Source organism: Podarcis cretensis (genome assembly GCF_951804945.1).
Source record: "Podarcis cretensis genome assembly, chromosome: 10".
Taxonomy (NCBI): Eukaryota; Metazoa; Chordata; class Lepidosauria; order Squamata; family Lacertidae; genus Podarcis; species Podarcis cretensis.
In genome coordinates, this window is record NC_137179.1 from 30,006,432 (window position 1) to 30,031,201 (window position 24,770).

Here is a 24,770-nt window from a genome sequence, read left to right on the forward strand (position 1 = left end):
ACAGCAGTGCCTAAATAAGAAGGTGGCAGCTGTTTTGTTTGTCTCCTGTCTTAGGGGCACAAAATTAGTGTTGTCCCAAAGCAGCCTGAGGAGAAAAATGGAGGGTCTCACACAATTAAATATTTCTATACAGTAGAGCAGAACTGGGCGGGGGAGGGCAGAAGAAGTTTGACACACAACGGCCGAACAATAACACCAGTGTGCTGACGGAATGGGAGACCCATGAATTGGAAGTTTGATAAGGGCTCTCTCTTTCTCTCAACAACCCCTTCAATTTCCCTCTGCACTCTCTCCCCCCTTCCCTTGCCTGCTTTCTTGTTTGGGCTTTTTAACAGTGCACTGTCTTTGTTCAAGATACAGGTGAACAACAATCATGTGATTAATACACACACAACCACACACATGCACAAAGCTTTTTAAAGGCCCGTCCTGCCTTGCCTCAGAGAACCAAGGAGCAGATAGGGCTTCGAGGAGTTGAGAGACGTCAAGAGACGGGCTGCAGGCCACAACAGGGATGCCTTTGGGTCGTTGTCGTTGCTGTGAACTTTTTCCGACAACCAGAGAACCTGCAAGGGCTTGGGATGCCTCGTCCCCAAATGGAATGCTTCTCCATAGATACAGAAGCAGCATCAAATATTTGGAGGCTGTGAGGAGAAGGTTTTCGTTGTTTCTATGAAACCCTATTTGATGCCATTCTTCTTGGTTTTGAGGTCTGCTCTTTCTCAGGCTCCAGTCACCCAGGCCTTGTTGACAAACAGCAGTAAATTGGCATGGATTTTGCTTGTCTGCTTGCCTCTATCTGTCACTGCTGGTGGTGTCAGGAAGTCTCACTGGAACTAAAGCAGGGGGATGGAAAAGAGAGCTGAAGGTTAGTCATCTTTATTTACGCCACTTTTTAAGTCACACAGAAATTGAAGGGGCTGCCTGCAGTGGCAATCGATTAGCCATTCCTCTTCAAGGTCCGAGGAGTCTTTCATATGCCTTGAAGCCTTGCAGAGGCAGATTCCAGCAAAGAAAGGACCCACAGAGATTCTTCTCATTTCCTTCCTCTGCTGTGCCTCACACAAAAACCACTTTCTTTCACACTCGTGCAAGCTTCTAGAGCCTTCCACCACAGAGTCTGCCTGTCTTGGGTTCTCTCTCTCTCTCTCTCTCTCTCTCTCTCTCTCTCTCTCTCTCTCCCCTCTTTTTCTGTGATTTGAAAGGTGATTGTACACCTCCAGAGTCAATGAGAAAGGAATGTGTGAGGCAGAGGTGAGAGATTGTCACTAATCTTTCCATGCTGGGGCTGTTGGGGGGAGGGTACAAATGTGGAGCCTCCCAAAATATTCCAGACAAAGGAAACAGCTTCTAATCTCTTAGTATAATGGTGGCTCATGTCTGAAGATGACACTTGGCAGCTATGATAGCATCATCACAGAGGCAAGGAGGGCATTGAGGATCCTGAAGAGGCAATGATGCATGTGTGTATCTACAGGTATATAAAGAATTCTCATCCTGACACAGCCCTTCCTTCCTTCCTTCCTTCCTTCCTTCCGTAGCTGGCCAGTTCATAACTTTTATTTTTTCTTATATCCCTTCTCTATTATAGATAACAATTTTTGCTGCAGGGACTTTTTATGGTGCAATTCTAGGCATGTCTACTCAGAAGCAAATTCATTGGGGCTTCCTCACAGGTAAACAGGTACAGGATTGCAGCCTTAATGTCCCCTGAAGCTAAAAGTTTGGGGTGGGAGTTCTTCAACTGCAGGAGGCTGGAGTGGGGGCACACACAGATGTTCTGCTGGGGTGACCAGTGGCGTAGCGTGGGTTGTCAGCACCCGGGGCAAGGCAAGTAATTTGCGCCCCCTAACCCATGGATTTGCGCCCCCTAACCCTAACCCTAACCCCCAGATGTTGCGCCCGGTGCGGCCGGCCCCCCTGCACCCCCCACGCTACGCCACTGGGGGTGACACACAGCTAGCTGAATCGTCATTGAGACTGCAAAGGGGAAATGCCAGTAAACTGCCAGACAAATTTACAGAGGGCCTGCAAAATATTCTCTTTGTGTAAGGTTGCCCCTAGCATGACGCTCAGCAAGGGAGGGGAAACGGAATGCCTTCTTTATGATGCTTGTAAAGTCTCCAGCTTTGATTCTGAACATGAATGTAACTTTGCTGACTAGTTCCATGACTCCTTCTATTCACGTCCCAGGTCCTTGCATTTGTGAGGCATTCAGCTCTATTTTAGAAACATCATTTGACCTAAGAGCTCGCCAGTGCCACCTCCAAAGCTTCTCGTGTCTGAAGTCTAGGGAGCCTATCTACACTTGTAGCCTGGTTTTGTAGCATTTTAACCAACATAGCCACCTGCAAAGATCAGGCGAGGTGCTGACAGTTCTCCATTCTTCACTGCGGCTCTGCTCTCTGTGAGGAGATTCCTGGCTCCTCTCACAGAATGCAATTTCCAGAGTTTTCTGGGGAGAGGCAACGACTGCTCAACCCTGTTTAAATCCATAGAGTACTTCTGCCCTAAATGGTGCTCAGTCCATTTAATCGACTGACATAACTTTTCCCTTATTACAGGATGAGAAACAGCAGCATGAGGCCATAATAATCTGTTTAGGCAAGTGGCAAGGCAAAGGTCATAGTCTGATCAGATCTGCTTCATTCTCAATATTTTCTAGTTCTTGACTCAGTTGAACATCCTTCTCCAACCCAAGGACCTAAGAAGATCCTGCTGGATCAGACCAGTCTTGGTCCCACAACATTCTGCCTACTTGCCATTCCCAACAACTTGTATTCAGAGGCATAGTAGATGGAGAACATACGCATCATGGCTAGGAGTCTTGATAGTCTTCTTGAACTTGTGACCTTCTCTAGGCAAGGCATGTGTTCTTTGGGTCAGGAGCAAGACAAATAGGCCATGTTAGTGCTTCTTTTACTGTTTCACCCATAACACGATTTAGCCCAGTATCTTATCACCATATCATCAGCCTTATTGCAAATCCTGTGATCTTCCTGATGATTTATTCTTATCCTTTTCTCCTTGTTGCTAAGCAGAAAACTGGGAAGTCTATACAAATAAGAAAGCAATGAATAAGCACACTTGTGTTAAAAACAAACATCATGGGTTTTAAGACCGTATGGGGAGAAGGGGGGTTCGTTTTGCTTGCCAACATTTTTGCAGCATGTGGGGAAAGGCCACAGCTCAGTGTTAGACCATCTCCTTGGAATGAAGAAGGTCCCAGGTTCAGAACCTCACGTCTTCAAGTAGAGCTTGGAAAAAATCCTGCCTGAAACCATGGAGAGCTACTGCCAGGGAGCCCAGCACACAGTAGGGCAACTGATTTTCATTTGTCAAAGCAGATACACTCATTTTGGGTGTTCTTGAAGAACTGGCCAAACTCCACATTATGTTAAGTGTGTCTTTGCATTTATGTGGGTGTGTTTTAGCAGGTGTCTTCCTTCCCCCAGCACTACCACTACCATCCAAATCATAACTGTGGTGCTGGTAGAGAGGAAGTTAAGCTTCTCCCACAGTCCTAATGAAAATACCTGCTATGAAATGCTGTTCTATGATTGGCACCAACAGCAACTTCCCTTCTGGGGCAAATAGCAGCTTTGAAGCATTATTCTCATCAGGACCGTGATGGGAGGCAAAGGGTTAAAGCCCCTTTCCTCTTAACACCATGGCCCATATATAGGTCTGGAGAAGTAGCAGCTATTTTTTAAGACACACACACAGAGAATTAACATAATGTGCTGCCAAGGCAGGAAGGGGTGGATAGATATTCTTTTAAGTAAGGCTGATCCCAAATCCTAGTCATGATAACTGAGGTCTCTGGGAATTATGGAAGGGTCTTCAAGAACTGGGGAGGTTTTTCACATCTACTGTAGGTTGTAATTTGCTTTCCAAGCCAGTGGAAATGTGAGCATTTGTACCACTGAGATTGTTCTGTGACATCTTTGAAACTACTCAGAAAAGGGGGACCAGTTTAGTACAGTCCAGTGGGTCTTAAAGTGTGGGGCAGGCCCAACTAAAAAGTGATGTCAGGTATGAAAAATAAAATCTACCTGTTCAGGATCACATCTAGTCTGTGTCCTATTTAGATCAGGTCATTTTTATACTGCACCTGCACTATTAAGCACACCTGGAATCCACAACCAGATATGATGCTGGCTGTGTGTTTGATTTATTTTATGCATCTGGTGTCACTCCTAAATTGGACTACCATTTTCAGGAAAAGATTGAATGTTACCCTAGAGCCAGTGCATTTCTGTCTGTCTTGAACTGGTCTAGTAATCAGCTTTGTTTCTGTTTGATTGCTTCCAGGGGGGTGAATGATGCAACACAATGTACTCCCCACCCCCCAGTATCTTTTGCTTTGGTAACTTGATGAAACTCATGAAACAATACTTCTCCCATTTTCTTTTATCTGTTTGCCCAAAGCCAATGGATATGAGGAAGCTGAACGTTTTCTGCGTTTGTTTCCCACTTAGGGAAGATTGGACAGTTCTTGACTAAAGGAGGTTTAACGGTAGAGCACAAGCTTTGCCTATAAGGGCGTGGCACGTTTAGGTGGAATGGTATTGGGAACACCATTGATAAAGCCAGCAAACACCCTCCAAACCTCCTTGCTCGAACTCCAACTCTCCACAAGTCTCAAAGGTCGGTGCAAGGGCTCCTGGGATTGCACTTGCAAATGCTTGTGGGATGGGATTGCTTGACACTGTTTTTGTGCCAGTGTTTGCAGTTTTCACACTCTTTTAGGGCCATTTTTGTCCCTTTTCCTGCCACTTCCAGGTCTGCAGCAATGCGCGTGGTCGTAGGCGAATTGAATGCTGAAATCAACCTGCCCATTACATTCAATCTTCTGCAGGAACCTTCTCCTTCTGTGGTGGATGGCAATGGGGAGAAGGCCATCTCTGAGAGAGCGCTTAAGTCTTTGGAATACTCTTCCAAGAGCAGTCCCTTGATGGGCTTCTGCCAGCAAGTCAAAACACCATGGTTTCGCCAATCTTCCAGGGGTATCGAATGAACTATCCTTCACTAACCTGGTTCCCTCCAGATAAACCTAGTGTCCACCAGACATTGTTAGACACTGTTTCCTATCATCCCTACTCATTGGCCACAATAGTTGGAGTCCAGCATTTCTGGAGGGCATCAGGGTGCAGAAGTCTAGATTAGACTCTCCACAAAGTTTGGAAATTTGGGGAATACTATGCTACTGATTTCTTTTTACAGAAGGTTAACATGGGATTTTAAAGTACAGTGGGGAGGGGCACCATATAGGATTGAATCTTCCTGCTTACCAGCTAATAAGCAGGAGGATCTGATCCTGGGAGTCCTGCTCTTTTGCAAGTGGCTTTGCACAAAGGATCAGCACCTGTTACCACAGAGGATCCGATTCTGTGTGGTGCTGTTTCACAAGCGCGTTTCCTGCAGGAAAGTTGCTTCTAAAGCAACTGCCACACCCACAGTGCCTTTGATCAACAGCTGTTGAGCAAAGGCATTGATCCTGTGTCAGGCTGGCAAGAAGGAGAATCACAGCACTGGACCTACTTTCTCCTAGAAAGATGCCACTGCTTGTTATGTAGGCCTTGCCCTTTTCATGTGGTTTTCCCACCCTGCCTGCCTCTCATTCTTGCCTGATGCCCTGCCCTCTGGGCTCTCCAACCTAACTTGTAGCCATGACTGTCTGTACCTGATTTGTCTCACACCTGAGTCCCTCCAAATATGCCTGCTTTGGCCTTGGCCTCAAGCCTAGGCTGAATTAGGTGCACAGTCCTAATTATTATTATTATTTGCTGCTGCTTTCTATCCTAATGTTTTAAAATGTTGTCCTATTTGTAGTTTATATTTTTACCTGTATTTTATTTATTTGTTTCTGAAACTGTCCTGGGATTCATTTGAACAAAAGGTAGTTTAGAAGTGCAACGCATAAAATTAATAAATAGCAGAACTGTGGAGACAGTCTGATAAACTGAGAGCCTGGTTTTAATCAGAAGTCCAACACATATATCCACTTATTACAAAACTGTTTAACAGACAGAAAGAGATTTACCATGGCAAAGGAATCCTTTTTCCTGCATAACTAGGGCCTCGGGAGATCAAAGAGGAAATTGGGCACAGACTATCTGTTCGCTACCTGCTCTGGCAGGTGGTACCCCACCTTCCGCTCACTTGCTATTTTAACTCCTTCATGTCCTGATGGAGTGTGTGTGTGTGTGTGTGTGTGAGAGAGAGAGAGAGAGAGAGAGAGAGAGATGGGAGGGTACTTGTGTTTTTCTGTGGGTGTACACACATGTAAGTATGCAGAACCACTGTCCAGCATCACATGCAGTCCTTGGGACCCCCAAAAGTTTGCCCACCCTTGGGGTCAGCTTGTTAAGCATTAATGTAATAAAAGGGTGGGGGCAGGCAGAGCTGTAGCTAGGTGATCTTGTGCCCCTGGCGGAACCATCCAGGTTGTGCCCCCTAGCCACAAAAAATAGGGAAAAACAGGGCTCCTGCATATCATATAATGACCCTCTATTTAAAACCTTTTCTTATGAGGCAATAATCAATATTTTTATTTATAAACATATTTATGGACATATTTTTAAGCTGATTTTGAGGGGAGACCCCGCCTGCACCCCTGGCGGGGGCCTTCTTCACCACCCCCTAGCTACGGCCCTGGGGGCAGGATCCTGTCAGAACCTTGGTTCTGAGCATATTTTTCTGGGAAGAAGCGTGGTTCTCTTGGAGGAGGATTGAGTAGAGTCTATAGGGCAAAGTAACTTCCCTGCTTTTGTCTCTCTGGGTTTCTGGAGTGTCCCAGGAAGTCAGGGGAAGGGTTAAGTCAGGAACTTTTCAGTCTGCTGCTTTGGTCCTTGTAATTCCTCCCAGGGAATAAGAATGGGAGAACAAGGAGCTCTTTCTGTTTTCGAGAATTAATAGCAAAGAGTCATCTGGGGTGTCATTCAAGCCGTGATCGGCTCCCAGAGGAATGTGTGTGTGTGTGTGTGTGTGTGTGTGTGTGTAAGTGTGCACATGTGAGAGAGCACAGGCCTAAGGCTGAGATGCCAAAGCAAGGGCAGACACAGTTCTGTTGGTAACCAGAGGTATAAACGGGCATCCAGTTTCTACTTGTGACTCCTCAAACTCCAACAGCCCTTACTCAGAGCCATTTTAATGAGTCTGTTCTGTCACAAAATTAAGGGTAACCAAATCTCTCCACTTTGCTTTCTTTCAATTTCTCATTTTTCCAGCCTTCAGTTCCCCACGTATCTACACAATACGATTAAAAAAAATACCTTTAAAAAAACTTCTCATGAAAAACCACCAGCATTTTAATGCATTTTTCTTCCAATATGCAGATTTTTGTATGCACGTTTGCCTAATGCACACATATTTGCAATGCAATTTCCCCTAATATAATGCATTTTTCACTAATACAGTGGTACCTCTGGTTACATACTTAATTCGTTCTGGAGGTCTGTTCTGAACCTGAAACTGTTCTTAACCTGAAGTACCACTTTAGCTAATGGGGCCTCCCGCTGCTGCCGCGCGATTTCTGTTCTCATCCTGAAGCAAAGTTCTTAACCCGAGGTACTATTTCTGGGTTAGCGGAGTCTGTAACCTGAAGCGTATGTAACCTGAAGCATATGTAACCCGAGGTACCACTGTATATGTGTTTTAATCCATAGTTTTCCCTAATATGTACATTTTTGTACACATTATTTGGCTGGAGAACTGCATCACAAAAATTATATAAATGTGAATCTCAGAGAATGGCTGTGTATCCACTTGAATATGTATATATTTTCCTGAAAGTGCAAATTAGGTAGGTTTGCCTTTAAATGCAAGCTTAATCAAATTTATGCTCCCTCCATTCCTATGCATAACAGGCAGCTGCTCTTTCCTTACCTGCTGCTGTGGCTTCTGCTTTTCCATATCCCAACAAGGCTGTAGGTACCTCAGTTCTATCTGCTCTATGATAGGTACCTTTACCCTCTTGGGTTGGGGTATTTTTAGGTTTTGTTGTTGTTGTTGCTGCTGCTGCCGCCGCTGGGTTCGGGGTTACTGCTGTTATTTTTTATTATTATTATTATTATTTTGTATATTTGTAGATCTTATTATGACACAATGTGAAAATTGCTGATTTTGTTATATACTTTTTGATGTTTGTTGTTTATGGCTACTTTTGTGATACAGTGGACCCTCCGGATACAAACATAATTCATTCCGGGGGTTCGTACGTACCCCGAAAAGTCCGCAACATGAGGCATCGCTCCTGCGCGCGTGCGTGGTGCACTAGAGCACTTCTGCATGTGCATGCGGTGTGCAGAGCGCTTTTGCGCATGCATACACAGTGAAACCCAGAAGTATACAATTCCAGGTTTGCTGCGTTCGCAACCTGAAAGTTACATTACCTGAAGTTACAGTAACCCTGAGGGTCCACTGTATTTGTAATTATGTAATTTTTCATGTTGTAAGCTGCCTTGAGCATGGTTTTAAAGTATGGAATGGTGGCATACAAATCAATATGTATGTATGCAATGATATCATTCTAGAAAAAGAGGTGCCAGAACTCACCTTCTTTTAGGATGGTTATGGCACCCACCTGAGAGGTGCTGGAACTGAGTTCCTTTGAGTTCCCCCTGATAAAAAGCCCTGCATGTATGTTTGACCCACAAGGAACGAAGGTTCTCAGTGGAGCTGATGCTGGCTACATCTATGGCAGAAGGTCTACACCTATCTTTCTCAGCTTGGTACCCTCCAAATGTTGTTGGCTTACAGCTCTTATTGTCCCTGATGATTGGGCAGGCTGGCTGGAGCTGACAGGAGTTGGAGGCCAACAACATCTGAAAGAATACCAAGTTGGAACACACCTGTGTGGGTTGTCTGCATGGGCTGAAACCTTCCCTTATTATAAAGATGAAAGGCAGGATTCCCATTCCTGACTACAGGGTCATTAACAGCATCAAGCAACCCATGGATTATCTCTGGTATCAATAGAGTGTGCCTCTGAATGCTAGTTGCTGGGATCATTGGCGGGAGACAGCTATTGTACTCATATCCTGACCGTGGGCTTCCTATAGGCATCTAGCAGGCCACTGTGGAAAACAAGATGTTGGAGTAGATAGATCCTTGGGCTGATCTAGCAGGGTTCTTTGTATGTGCTTATGCCATGTTCCCCAACATCTCATCTTCCAGAAGGTTTGGACCATCATCGCTGGCCACTGACCATTCTGGCTGTGGCTAAAATGTTGAAAACATCGGGAAGGCACGAGGTCAGGGAAGGATGATTTGATGGATGATTATTTCCATCAAGTATTACTTATGATCTTCCCACAGCATTCAAGTTGGCTGCTGTTGGCTATCCAGCATGGCTTGTGATCGGGCCACAGAATGGTCTCATCCAGCCCTGGTAGTTCAATATCAGGGAAAAATATGTGTCGGGGAAAAATAGGACTTGACTGCTGCCTTCATTGTGGATTCCCCAGCTGTTAGTCACATGAATGCTGGAAAATGTTAATCTATATGGATTATTTAGGCCAGTGGTCCATTAGTCAAAGTACAGGAAAAAACCTGCTCTGCCAATATCTAGATTTGCAATTATGTAAGTCACAAAACGATAGCTAACCTATGTCGTCCTTCCTCCCCCCCCCCAATATAGCATACAAGTTAGAGGGATGGATTTAATTCCTGTTTTATCTACCACAGCTGTCATACAGGAACCCAAAGATTAATATGTAATGTTGTAGATAGCAGATTTCTCTAGAAATGAAATCTGAACTTAATTAACTACAGTGGTACCCTGGGTTAAGTACTTAATTCGTTCCTGAGGTCTGTTCTTAACCTGAAACTGTTCTTAACCTGAAGCACCACTTTAGCTAATGGGGCCTCCCGCTGCCGCCACTCCGCCACTGCACGAGTTCTGTTCTCATCCTGAAGCAAAGCTCTTAACCCAAGGTACTATTTCTGGATTAGCAGAGTCTGTAACCTGAAGCATCTGTAACCTGAAGCGTATGTAACCCAAGGTACTACGGTACTCTTAAAAAATGCATCTGAAAGGTTTTCTGGGAAAAAATTGATTGTTGGATGGCATAGCTTCATTTCTAGGGTTTCTCCTTTGCTTCTCTCCCCCCCCCCCCATGAACAACACCAGCATATCCAGAATTTCAAAGGATTGTATGTACTGGTCAATCAGTGAAATCTATCACAGATGGCATAAAGTCAGTCAATACAGGTAAGCAGGCTACTGAGTTATAATATTACGTACAAATTCAGGAGAGCTAGCAACGTGTTAACCTTCACAAGATCCTAAAACTATTTTCTTGGAAGCAAGACTAGTTTCAGATGTGCTTAGGACTAGTGGAAAAATAAGTAGTGTGCCTATAAAAGATAGGTAGATTTAGAAGTTACACTTTTTGGTCCTGCAAATTACATTTTGAGACTATTATATTTCTAAGAAGTAGATTTAGCAAGTTGCAACATCATGCTTTTGTCATAATCATCCTCCATCTTAACAATGAATTCCAATGAATATCCAAAATGTTACAAGGGAAATGGTTATCTAATTTGCTTATATGTTGTTTTATGGACACAGCAATGATTCCTAAACTTTAATTAACATGATTCACCAACAGAATTTTGCAGGCATTTGTGAAGTACTCATTGGTTCCAAATTCTGAATGACTGAAAGTGGATGTCCTTGCAGACTGATATGTTTGCAGTTTTGCCTTTCTCTTACTTTCAACAGCCATCAATAAGGCACTTATTGGCTTGTGTGTTTCTTCAAACCCACTAATTTACTTAAAGCAATTGGATATCTCAAAGCAGTATAAGCTCAATCCATTTTCTCATAAACACGCCCAGTCTTACTACCCATAGATTTGTTTCATATTGTAAGGTGAATATAGAGAGTGCAGTGGCCACTGATAATTTGTATGTGCTGATACTTGTAAATGTTTGCAAATTTAAAATTGTTAGGCGTTGAGGCTAATGCACCCATGAATGAATGACTGGAATCCAGGTGATCTTAACTAGCCAACACATTTTAAGCATATTTTAAGATTCTTGTGGTGCCAGTTTTAAGTAGGCTCTGTTAACACCTTATTTATACTTTTAAAAATTATTATTACCTTTACTTCTACTGAAAAACTAGCAGTAGTCTGGTATCAAATGAGTCAAGTCAACTGGCCAGTATGTTGACCTTTTGACCTGTTTTATCATCTCTTTGCTTTTGTTTCCTCCCCTTTCATCTGCAATGTCCACTTGTTCTCACTTCTTAATGTACTCTCTTTGGGGCAGAGACAGTTGCTTTGTTCTGTGTTTGCTATTAATCTGCTTCCTCTTCAGTACCACTGGAATCGAGTAAAATGAGCCACCATTTGGTATCAACCATCAATGGGAGCACAACGATGGAAGAATGCCTACAGTTTAATCCCTGTGCTCCTCTTCCTCAAAGGAAAGACTGTATATACAAACCCATCACCCTACAAATAAGGGCCCATTGTAGAGGAAGGGTTAATAAATGATGTAAAGAAGAGACCATTTAAGACATGGCAAACCTTGACCTTTCATAAATCATACTGGCTCGGTTGCGAGTGTGTGGGGGCTATATGCAGCTGCGCGCGACGTTGACATTGTTCCCACCATCTCTAAGTGCAACAAATCCCTCTATTGTCTTCCCAGTTTATCTGGTTCCTCTTGTTTATTAGCAGAGGTTGTTTGGCACTGGTTCCAGCCCTGGGCGGGTGGAAAGAGTGCTGGCACGCACCAAAGAGGGAGGGGGGAGGGGGGATGAGAAGGCTGTATCAATGGCGTTATTGTCCCACCATTTTTGCTTCTGCTGTAATGATATGTTTGAAAAAAAAGGGATTAAAGAGAGAGAGGGAGTGAGAGAGAGAAATCTGTGCAAAGGACTTGGTAAGAATTGTTGTCTGGGCCCCAAGCGGATGCTGCTGCAGCTGGGAGGATGGCCCAGGACAGAGGCGCGACGGGGCTGCAGTGCCCCTTTATTCTGTTCCTTTGGATTCTGATCTGTTGCTCTAGTGATAAGCACTGGATTCCACAGGTGCCCAGGCATTTGTTTTTGCATGTGGAGGTTGTCCCCCAATTTCACCTCCATCTTCCAGAAGTTGCTGTGATATCATGGCGATTTCAAGAAGATTATTATATTAGCATGGTGGTTTCAAAGACATGACTACCATTACCATAAGCAATATTGACCACCCTAGGGGTTTCGTTGTTAACTGCTACAAAAACTGACACGCTACAGTGGTACCTCAGGTTAAGTACTTAATTCATTCCGGAGGTTTGTTCTTAACCTGAAACTGTTCTTAACCTGAAGCACCACTTTAGCTAATGGGGCCTCCTGCTGCTGCCGCACCACCAGAGCATGATTTCTGTTCCCATCCTGAAGCAAAGTTCTTAACCTGAGGTACTATTTCTGGGTTAGCGGAGCCTGTAATCTGAAGCGTCTGCAACCTGAAGCATATGTAACCCGAGGTACCACTGTATTGTCTATACAGCCCCCACTTTGCTTTATCTTGATTGAATGGGCCTGTTCCTATGTTTGTGCAAGGCTGCACAATCCTCACACGGGGACCTTAACCACCCCAAGTTTCACGTGGGAAGGTATTCATCTGCAGGTGTCCCTCTATTTTTTAACTACCAACACAAACATTTTAACATGTCAGAGAGAGGGAATTCCAGATCAAACCTTCTTTCTGATGTGACATATCACTGATGCAGAGGTTATATTTGAACAGGGCATTTTCAAACTTGAGGGGCTACAGCCCCCCTCCAAAAGACTACATATATAGAAGATGTATATGGGAACAAGCTCTTAGCTTTCTTTTGGCAAAAGAAAGTTCAGGCTGCAGTGCACTGATTGAGTTCGCATTGTGTCCCCTATGGTTCTTTCCCTAGTAGTATCTTTCTAGCTCATTGTGTTTCCCCAATCCTATTTCCCATGCATTGTGTTGTATTGATTTCTATAGTGGAACAGTAAATGAAGAATGGAAGATGGACAAAATAAAGGCCTCAGTTCCAGTAGAGAACAAGAAGAACCCAGGAGGTTGCTCTTTATTAAAAGAGTTGTTGTTGTTGTTTAGTCGTGTCCGACTCTTCATGACCCCATGGACCAGAGCACGCCAGGCACCCCTGTCCTCCACTGCCTCCCGCTGCTTGGTCAAACTCAGTGCTGGTAGCCTTGAGAACACTGTCCAACCATCTCATCCTCTGTCGTCCCCTTCTCCTTGTGCCCTCCATCTTTCCCAACATCAGGGTCTTTTCCAGGGAGTCTTCTCTTCTCATGAGGTGGCCAAAGTACTGGAGCCTCAGCTTCAGGATCACACATTATTTGAACCATGTTGTCTGTTTTTCTTTATATGGATGGAGACCAGAATTCTTAAAGAATTATGGGCCCCAAAGGAAACATGAATTAATACATATACTCCCAGAACCACAGAGTAATTGAGTTGTGAGCCCCACTGAAAATATTCTGACTCTTGTGACAATGCCCCACTTGCCCCGCCCTTGCAGAAGCCCTGAGCTGAGGCTTCTGTTTTACTGCCAATTTGCTCATCATCAGCTTGGCTCCAGCAGGGAGGTCAGAAAGTGATCAGGAGGCACTGGAAACTTCATGTCTTTCTGCTGCTTTCAGAATCAGACCCTGTGGAATCTCTCCACCAGCAACAACCCTCCCACCAATCACATGCACATACATTTCAAGGAACCTTTAAAAGAGTTCAAGCCTATGAAAGTTTTGCATGTTTTTAATTGGATCTATCTTGAAGATTGCAAATGGAGAGATGATCGCCTGGCTGAGAGTCTGAAGAAAGAAAATAGATTGTTTCAGATTAAATGAAAGCAATTTGAAAGAGGGACGGCTGCGCATGATCTGTAGTCTTATCCCACTTTTACCTCTAATAAATAGTCATGCCGCCGAAGAATTGATGCTTTTGAATTATGGTGCTGGAGGAGACTCTTGAGAGTCCCATGGACTGCAAGAAGATCAAACCTCTCCATTCTGAAGGAAATCAGCCCTGAGTGCTCACTGGAAGGACAGATTGTGAAGCTGAGGCTCCAGTACTTTGGCCACCTCATGAGAAGAGAAGACTCTCTGGAGAAGACCCTGATGTTGGGAAAGATGGAGGGCACAAGGAGAAGGGGACGACAGAGGACGAGATGGTTGGATAGTGTTTTTGAGGTTACCAGCATGAGTCTGACCAAGCTGCGGGGGGCAGTGGAGGACAGGAGTGCCTGGCGTTCTCTGGTCCATGGGGTCACGAAGAGTCGGACACGACTAAACGACTAAACAACAACAACAACAAATAGTCATGCAGGTTTCTGTACTGTTTCAAGAGCCTACAAAATGTATTTGACCTCATTGGTGACAGTTATACACAGTGGTGTGAAGAGGTGGCATCCATGTCAAGCCATTGTTGACTATCTTCACCAGCCATACAGGGTTATAAATTGGAGTTCCTCAAAAAACAGAGTTAATGGAGACCAATGGACACTCTGTGTTGCAAGCAGTCAATAATGAAATTAGAATACAGATCCTTTGTTTGGATGAAGAGGCAACCCCTCTGTTGCAAAGGAGGAAGAACACATCTCCATATGGATATATGTATAACAGAGAGACTGAACAAATGCGACAACAGTTAAAACCTTTGAATATGTTTGTGTGTTTAGGCCTCAATCAAGGGCTGTTCATGAAAGAAAATATTATTCTGTTTGATGGTGGTTTGAAATTCCTTAGCTATTTTGTGTACAAAAGCTGTGCTGAAAATCCACTCACCCCATCATTTCTACAGGGCTTTTCAGTCCTCACCAAAATTGAGATTTTCATTATCTTTTGTGGTGGCCACAAAATTCTGAAGACCTTTTGCAGTGACTGCATATCTTATCTTAACTGAAAATGAAGTATGGAATGTCAATGGCTTTTGACTTTCTTTCTTTCTTTCTCTTTCTTTCTTTCTTTCTTTCCCTCCTTTTCGTTTTTAACTAGAAAAAGGCTGAGCTTTCCCTTCCTAAACAGTGTGTCCCATGGGAATGACAACACCACATAAGGTAGTACCATCTTTTCCCATGGGCAAAATTGACCTGATACATTTTGCTGCCTGAAGCGAAGGGCAAGATGGTGCCTCCCTCCCATTGTACTTAGAGAAACTGGGCTGGCAGTTGAATCTTACTTCAACACTGGGGATGGAACAGAGTCCTCCACAACACCTGTGGGCAGCAGACTACCTTAGGGAGCATAAGATAAAAACAGCCCTGCTGAATTATGCCAGTGGCCCATCTAATACCAGCATCCTGTTCTCACAGTGGCCTACCAAGAAAAGCCTCCAAGCAGGACCTGAGTGAAACAGCATCCTCTCCTCCTGCAGTTTCCAGGAACTAGTATCCAGAAGCATATTGCCTCCCAACAGTGGAGGTAGAACACAGTCATTGTAGCTAGCGGCCATTTATAGCATTATCCTCCAAGAACTTGCCTGACCCTTTGTTAAAGCTGCTCAAGCTGGTGCCCATCGCAGCCTCCTGTGGCAGCAAATTCCATAATTTAACTGTGTGCTACGTGAAGAAGTACTTTCTTTTGTCTGTCCTGAGTCTTAAGGACATAAGACAAGCCTGCTGGGTCAAGCCAATGACCCATCTAGTACACCCGCCGTCTTCTCACAGTGGCCAACCAGATGCCCATGGGAAACTCTCAAGCAGGAAATGAGCACAACAGCACTCCGCCCACCTCTGTGATTTCCAGCAACTGCTTTTGTTGTGTATGCAGCATGGCCGTGACCTCTCTTAGGAGCAAGCCTGGGCAGTGTGCATGGAAGTCCTGGGCTGCCCAGACAGCAAGACCCCCCCCCCTCAGCCTCACTGAAGTGGTCCAAAGAACAGCAAACAATACATTTGGCACCAGTTTGGCTGCAGGAGTTGCCAGGAGGAGGTGTACAAGTCGCCCTCCAACTGTCTTAGGGAAAATTGCAATTCATGAATCTTTCAGTTTTAATTTCTTTTCTTTCAATCTGAAGTATTTTGGTTTTTTGTTTCTTTCCCATCAGGAGTTCAGTTTACCTCATTTCTGCTTCAGCTTTTGATTATTATTATTTTTTAAAAGAATAAGTCTGCATGAAAATTTGTAAACTTTTCCAAACACATTTCTTTAATGCTAGACATTTTTGAAACGGTTTTGCCTAATATACATTTTTTCGCAAGCAATTTTCCCAAATATAATGCACCAATGTGGTGTAGTGGTTAAGAGCGGTAGTCTCGTAATCTGGGGAACCGGGTCCGCGTCTCCGCTCCTCCACATGCAGCTGCTGGGTGACCTTGGGCCAGTCACACTTCTCTGAAGTCTCTCAGCCCCACTCACCTCACAGAGTGTTTGTTGTGGGGGAGGAAGGGAAAGGAGAATGTTAGCCGCTTTGAGACTCCTTTGGGTAGTGATAAAGCGGGATATCAAATCCAAACTCTTCTTCATTTTTGTATGCTGTTTTCATTAATATATACTGTTTGTGTGTGTGTGTGCACGTGCGCATTTGGGGACATTTGGAGAACTGCATCACAACATTCAGAGAAGGGCAAATTGTAAAGGATGGCAGCATTTTGGTTTGTACATTGGTTCAGGATGTGCGACTTAGGTAAGTTTGCATTAAAACTTAGGTAAGTTTGCAAACTGAATACATTTCTCCCCATCCCTACCAGGGCTCCTTTGAGAGGAAGGGAAAGAAATGTAATAACATATATAAATAAGTAAAAGCAAAATTCTGCAATGTATTCCCACAACCTAGCAGAAGTACTCCTGGTCAGGAGTACAGCCAGCCAGCCATGCCCTGCTCAAGCAAGCCATTCCATTCCATTTCGTCCCCCTGTACCCCTACGCACACTTTCCTTTTCTTGCTAACATCCAGTAGTCTGTAGCTACCGCTGGTTCAGTCTTCATTGGGCTGTTTTTGAGGTCTGAAGAAGCAGGGATTAAGATTTGTATGTGTGCGCGCTGCCTTCCATTAACCTTGAAAGTCCTTATTTTTCAGTGGCCCTGTTTTGCCTCAGTTTTTGTCAGCACTCACCACCTTAATTCACTATTAGAGGAAGTGATGCTGTCGCACCCAGATATTTAACAATAGACCTGAAAGAGGAATGACCCATGAAGATCTTTACTGCACATGAGTGTATTGTGCTCATTGGAAAGGCACCCCCAATATCTCCATAAAGGGCAAAAAATGGTCAGTGTTTTACCATGGATAGGCAGTGTGACCAGGTATCCTCCTTGACAAAGGGTGGCCCCCCCATCTGAAGGGCGGTCAGAAGCTAGGCCTTAATTTTGAGGCATTATCTGAAGGGCTGCCCAGTCCCAGTCTTAATTTAAGTTTTTTTTAAAAAAACAAACAAACCCTGAAGAAGGGAGAGCAGGGGTGCTGAAATTGCCCATCAACAATTAGCAACTGGACAACTGGACTGCGGACTGAGGAGACACGTAAATCAGTAGGGCACAGTCTTTCCTGTGGTGGTGAATTGCACTGTATCCCTATTTAAATTATAGTAAAAATAAATACCAGAGCAAACTTAGTTGGTCTATAAGGTGCTGCTGGATAATTATTATTATTATTATTATTATTATTATTATTATTATTATTATTGTTATTGTTATTATTATTATTATTATTATATCACTGCATCAGATCAACACAGCTACCTACCAGAATCTAAATTATAGTAATTGGTTCTAAATCTCCCTCTCTGTGTTATGGAGATCTTTGTCCTCATATTCCCCATTTTATGGCACATTACCCCACCCCTCCCAGTTATAAGTGGCCACCCAAGGGAGATGCACCCTAGGGATGAGACCCTGGCAGATTAAGACTGCTGGAGTGGTAGCTGCTGCTAATAGACTGGGTTTGTGGTAAACCTTTTTGAAGCATGCTGTACAGGGAGATCATGCAGACTGATCCCCACAGGGAAAATGACAGAAGTCAAAGGAAGGCTAGGGAACAGTGCAGATTCTCCATGCCCTGCCCTGTGACCTCTAGAAGTCCTGCACAATCTCAACAGGCTTGAAGCTTTCATCAGAAGGCAAAGGCCAGCTCCAAGTTCCTGTAGACTTGCAAGCAAGAGACTGGCTGTGTGTCTAGCACAAATGCATTTATTGGGTTGGGTCCAGACTGTGTCATGCTCAAAGCAGAGAGTTTGTCACATGGACGACCAAGTCTGGAGCCACCCAGTGCAAGCAATAGCATACAACTACAAGATGCGGGTGGCGCTGTGGTCTAAACCACATAGCCTAGGGCTTAAGGATCAGAAGGTTGGCGGTTCGAATCCCTGCTATGGGGTGAGCTCCTGTTGTTTGGTCCCTGCTCCTGCCAACCTAGCAGTTCACAAGCACGTCAAAGTCAAGTAGCTAAATAGGTCCCCCAGCGGGAAGGTAAACGCTGTTTACGTGTGCTGCTCTGGTTTGCCAGAAGCGGCTTAGTCATGCTGGCCACATGACCCGGAAGCTGCCCGCAGACAAATGCCGGCTCCCTCGGCCAGTAAAGCGAGATGAGCTCCTCAACCCCACAGTCATCCGCAACTGGTCTTAACAGTCAGGGGTCCCTTTACCTTTTTACAATACAATAAAAGGTGACCAAGAAATAAATTAAACATAATTTAAATCTAAATATAAAAGTATAAGAGGCTGTGGAAATAAAAAGGCCTTCAACTTGCCACCTGGGGGAAAGCGTTCCATAGCTGGGATGCCAATGTGCAAATGTGCTATATTTTGAATCTTTCTTTCTTTCTTTCTTTCTTTCTTTCTTTCTTTCTTTCTTTCTTTCTTTTATATCCAGCCCTTCCTCCAAATGGAGTCCAGAGTGCCACACAAGAAGAGATCATGAAAACATCTTTAAAAGGTCGGCTTAGGTGCCCGCAATGCTTTTTCCAGGTCAGAGTACAGTGGTACCTCGGGTTACAGACACTTCAGGTTACAGACGCTTCAGGTTACAGACTCCGCTAACCCAGAAATAGTACCTCAGGTTAAGAACTTTGCTTCAGGATGAGAACAGAAATCGTGCAGTGGCAGAGCGGCGGCAGCAGGAGGCCCCATTAGCTAAAGTGGTGCTTCAGGTTAAGAACAGTTTCAGGTTAAGAGCGGATCTCCAGAATGAATTAAGTTCTTAATCTGAGGTACCAAGGTAGACAATATGGAACTAGATAGACCAATGGTCTGACTTAGCACAAGGCAGCGTCATACGTTCCTACCTTCCTGTTCAGAATACGCAGCGAGTTAATGCTCCATTTTGTTTGTCCCTGCCTCTAGCTAGTGATTTATAACCTCACCATCTAGAACCTCACTGAGCAATGTGCAGTTTTTGAACTGACACACAAAATGTCTCAATCTTCCACAGAAGCTGCCTTCTATCCTCCCTCCTTGCCCACCAAGCAAAGTCTCTCCCTTCCACCTCGCTGCCACCCCCCAATCACCAAACCAATCTCTCTCTCTCTCTCTCTCTCTCTCTCTCTCTCTCTCTCTTCCTTGCAGCTGCAGAGCTGGCTAGACAATCGGGTGTTTTAGAGAAATACATTTTTGGGCTAATTTGCCATGCATAAGTGTTTCTCCTACCCTTTAAAGGAAGGGAACAAAGAGCGTATTCTCCCAGCACTCTGCCCTGTTGTGAGGCGGCCCTGCAGCTGTACAGAGCTGTGCTACCCTCCGCTCTCCTGCTCCATTCTCTGCTAGCTTTGTAAAGAGATGGGCCTCTGCTTTTACCAGCGCCACGAAAAGACCATGCCGTCTCCAACCCCCTCCAATGTGCTTATTCTTCTTTGGGGAGGCAGATGGAGCAGGTGGGAAGGCCGAGATGCTGCTGCAGCAACATCACCCTACCTATAGCGCCTTTGTTTGTTTGCTTTTAAGGAAAGCTCCTTATTTTAAGAGACAGCTGTTATTTTAAGGGATATCTCTCACTTGGAACGTTATGTCGCATTTCCAACACCAAATTTAAAAATGGGTCAGATGCAGAAGGAATCAGGCGAAAGAAGCGGTCCTCTGCAGGGAATGAAATTTAGCCGATGTATCAGTACACACTTTCAGTGGTTAAACCAGGGTTGGGGGACTTTTTCAGACCAAGCGATGCATTCCACCACGAGAAACACTCCAGGAGCCATTTTCCAGTGGGATCAAAGGGCAAAGTAAGCAACTGATTCTAGCCATGCAGAGGTCAGAGGTATCTACACACCCACAAGTCACCAACAAGCATTATAATGGTCCGAGGACACATCCCAGCCAGGTAAGAAGATGGAGCTGGGCCAATTATTTAAATAGCAGCTGTGGGAGTGGAGCAATCCCCCTATTTACCTCCCCCCCCATACTGAAGCCATGGCAATAATCTTCCCCAAAACTGATATATATATCATAAGGAAAGTTGATGTTGACACGAAGGGCAACTTCAGGAGCGACGATCAGAAAAAGAATCCATGAACTCTGAGAAGATTGGGTGAAGAGATTTCCTACAGGACAAAGTCCAGAAGTATCACTCTACCAAAACTCTGTGGGTGGGGAGAGAACCAGGAGTTTCCTTGGCCACCAGCCATACAGCTTAAGGTGATTTCTCTACCCTTCCCAGACTCAACTCCTGAGCTCTCCATAGAGTTCCCTGCTCCACCGAAGCCAATACCTGCGGAATCAAGCAGTGACTTTCTAAGAACCAATTTCAGATTTCTCACAGGGGGTAGAAGTAGAATCCCTGGTGCGCCTGCAACTTAGTTAAGCTTTTAGTTGACATAAAGCAGTGATGGCCAAACTTGGCCTGCCATCTGTTTTGGGACTACAACTCCCATCATCCCTTGCTAACAGGACCATTGGTCAGGGATGATGGGAATTGTAGTCCCCAAACAGCGGGAGGGCCAAGTTTGGCCACCACTGACCTAAAGCGTCACTGAAGCAGCAACTTAAACTCGTGGATTCGTGGACCTGCCTGACTCAGCTATGCATGGAGCTCTGCGGGGTTCTGTTTCCTTGCTGAAACTTTTGTGTCACCTTCCAAATAATCTTCACAGATTCTGCCTGGAACAGGAGAATAATGCTGAGCCAATGCTGCGTGGTGAAAAGCCTGGCTTTCTGTTGTAATCAGGCAAAGGGCTGTTTCACACATGCAAAGCTGGGTTTGCCCTAACTTTACACTTAACACAAACAAAACGGAACACTCTCAACCATTGCCAGTCAGTTTCCTGGCACACATAACTGTAGCCACATGTTCCATTTTTAATTATGTGCTTAAAATATTTTACACGCTTGTCTTAAAAATGTAGTGCATGAAGTCGCCCCAAGGAGGATAGTGAATACTTATGGTATTGTGTAGTAGGAAAAGGATTTGCAACCCTGGAATTTGCTGGGATATGATTGGCTCCCAGCTGAAAATAGCAACCATTTGGAAGAATCTAGTTGGTTCTTCTGGAAAGGCTGACAGGTCTGCTGAGATTAAATATCAGCTGGTAATTGGGGGGGGGGTCAGAAAGAGAGTGGTGAGCTATCACAGAATTTTTGAGTAACAAATGAAGAAAAAAATAGAGCAGAAGTGAAAATTCCATTTTAAAACAAACAAACAAACAAACAAAAATTCCATTATCACCATTCAAACAAAGGCAAAACCCATATGGGTAACATAGATTTCTTACCTCACCATTTGAAATTTGGGTGTTTTAGATTTGTTGGCATCTCTTGGTTGTTCCAAAATATGAAATGTCATAAGCTTTTAATTCTCAGTACATGACAGTCTACCCATCAAATACTCTGGGAATTAAATATTGCATGCTATCATCATATAATACCAATACTGAATGCCATTTCATTTCCATTATGAAATTTCAAAATACCAGCGGCTGAATATTAAATACTGAAATCTCATATTGGATGTCAAATACAGGTATTAAATATTTGGTAAAATGCCCAAGAAAATAAAAAAGGTATTTGGCATCAATGACACAGAAGCAATTCTGAAGAGAATTTGGAGAGCAAATTTCAGCTGAAAACAATGTACCGCGAAGAAGCTGTGGAATTAATGCCACTGTACTAGTTGGACATCCCAGAACATTCCAGCTGTGTGGTATAAGATGGAATAAGACTCAAAGCCTTGTGAGCCGTCTAATTCTATACAAAATAGATACCATATATAGATGGATTTCCTTTGCAGAAAAATAGTTATGCATACCTATTCTTCATTTTCACTGAAGACTGGAGCTGAAATTAAGGTCGCTTGCAGATGATCCATTTGTTGAACATTCATCTGGATTTGTTTAGACAAAGTTTGCAGAGAGGCTAGATGATGTTGGCTCTTTATTGTACATTCATTCTTATTATTTTTTTCTGCAGGGAAATTAGATGGCATTGGGCCTCCTCAGATGTCCTTTTTTATTGTGCGTTTGTGATCATTAGCGGTCATGGTGGTGTTTTGGGGTGGACATGCTGCTTCATTTCCAATCAGTGCATGTCCCTTAACTCCCTGATGAAACCACGTAGCTTTTATACCACAAGTGTCCCCTTTTTATGTTTTGTCGTGCTTCTGTTGAATGATATAGTACAAGAGTGCCACTCCAAATGGCAATATGGGATTAACACAGAGGAAGCATCACAGGGCAACTGATAAAATTGAGTGATGTGTGGACAGTCCAGTATAAATCCATAACGAATGCACTATTATTGTATCAACGACATGTTGTAGAATATGCTCACACAAAAACACCAGTCTGGGGGAGCCTGTTTTGCCAAACAATTTTTCTCCCACTCTTTCCATAATACTAGAACCCACCAATTCTAGTATTATGAAAGGGGGAAAGACAACGTTTTCTGTATCCACTTCCTCCATGCCATGTATAATTTTATCCACTTCTGCCATGTCACCATTTGCTTGCCTCTTTCCCAATCTAAAAAGCCCCAAATGCTGTAATATTTCCACATAGGATAGTTTCTCCAGCCACATGCAGATGTGATTGCATCTGAATCTAGGGCAATATCAACAAGCATCTAGCGGGGAGGTATATTTTTGGGCACCGTTCTACAGGCATCTCCCTAACGTATGCGCGTCTTGACTTGTGCACAACCGTGTATACGTACAGTAGAAGCAAGGAAATAATTAAATAAACCGATTTAAACTGCAAAAAGGCGCAAAAGGGACCTGAAAAGAGCAAGAAACTGCAAAAATGGCACAAAAAGAATGGGAAAATTGACAGCAATTCCAGGGGGACTTTACAACCGCAGTCCCATGAGCCTTTGCACCAACCTTTGAGGCCTGTGGAGAGTTGGAATTTGAGAAAGGAGGTTTGGAGGGGGCCATTGTGGTGGAGTTTGGCAGATTTTTGTGGATTTTTTCAAGGGTTTCCAGAGGTATAGAGGGTGTTTACAAGCTTTTCAGATGGTGTTCCCCATTATACGTGATTTCACGTATACATGCGGTACCCGCAAACTTAAGCAGAGAGACACCAGTACTCTATACTGAAGAATTGAGTACAATGAAGAGTTTGGGGTTTCACTGTGAATCTTTTAATGACAGCTAAATGCTCATTATATTAATGGCTCAGCATTGCAGGCATTAGTAGAAGAACTGGGTTTCAGCAAGCTTCCAGTTCTTGCTTATGCTGATGAAATTGCCTTGCACCAAGTCAGAGAATGGGGCCAGTGACCTCAATATTGTTCCCACTGACTGACTGCTGCTCTTCTGGGGCTTTCCTCAGCCCTACCTGGAGAACCTGAGGCCTTCTGCTTGCAACGCACACACCCTACCACTACTGAGAACCAGACCTTCCACTACAGGTGAAATCACCTGAGCTCAAGGATAAAGAAGTCAAAATGGCACAGTGATTTGCATGACGCCCTGGAAGTTTTCTGGCGCAACACCCTCTCTCCCTGCTCCCAGACTCTTGAACTAGATCTGCAGGAGCAGAGATTGCCAATGTTTGTGGTTATAGGAACGTGGGGGGGGGGGAGGAGATCAAGAGGGTGACTGTTATGGGGGGGAGGGGTGTCTATGGATTCGTGCTTCCACATGATTTCCTCAGTTGTTTTCAAAGTGCTGCTGAACCACCCACACCCCCATGTGATCCCTCATTTACGAAAGCAAAGGCGTAATCAGTGCGCAGCCAGCATTTGTTTATCATCCCACCCAACCCACATCTACCCCCAGCCCCCACCCTGTGTACATCCATCGGCATTCTTAATATAAAAGGCACTGGAGACTTGGAGACAGCTGACCCTGGAATGTCACGTGGCTCCTTGAGGGGAATCTCTTTTTCTGGTCACTTCCTGCCTCTGTGCTCCTTTAGGGCTGTTAGGCATTGAGGATACTCCCAGGCAGAGCATTGCTCTACTTCAAATGCTGCCCCACCCCACAGGACACCCGCAAAGGGTTCAGTGGGGAGACCATTGCAATTGATTCTGTGAAATCCCTTTGGATTGCAAGGCTTTCCTCACAAGGAAAATGTGGACAAGCCTGAAATTAGCAAGGAGGCCTTGTTGGGTACAAGATTTGTGGGGTGCTAGGTCTGAATAGGGACGTGGGTGGCGCTGTGGTCTAAACCACTGAGCCTAGGACTTGCCAAACGGAAGGTCGGCAGTTCGAATCTCCGCGACGGGGTGAGCTCCCATTGCTCGGTCCCTGCTCCTGCCAACCTAGCTGTTCAAAAGCACGTCAAAGTGCAAGTAGATCAATAGGTACTGCTCCAGGGGGAAGGTAAATGGTGTTTCTGTGTGCTGCTCTGGTTTTGCCAGAAGCGGCTTAGTGATGCTGGCCACATGACCTGGAAAAACTGTCTGCAGACAAACG

General features: G+C 44.4%; 1 long non-coding RNA gene across 1 annotated transcript; it reads left to right on the forward strand.

Moving 5' to 3' along the window:
- The first annotated feature begins 457 nt into the window (after nucleotides 1–457).
- Nucleotides 458–22,479, forward strand: LOC307225395. The gene is made up of 2 exons (XR_013842968.1): nucleotides 458–868; nucleotides 20,079–22,479. It is a non-coding gene; the product is annotated as an uncharacterized lncRNA (long non-coding RNA).
- Nucleotides 22,480–24,770: the final 2,291 nt, after the last annotated feature.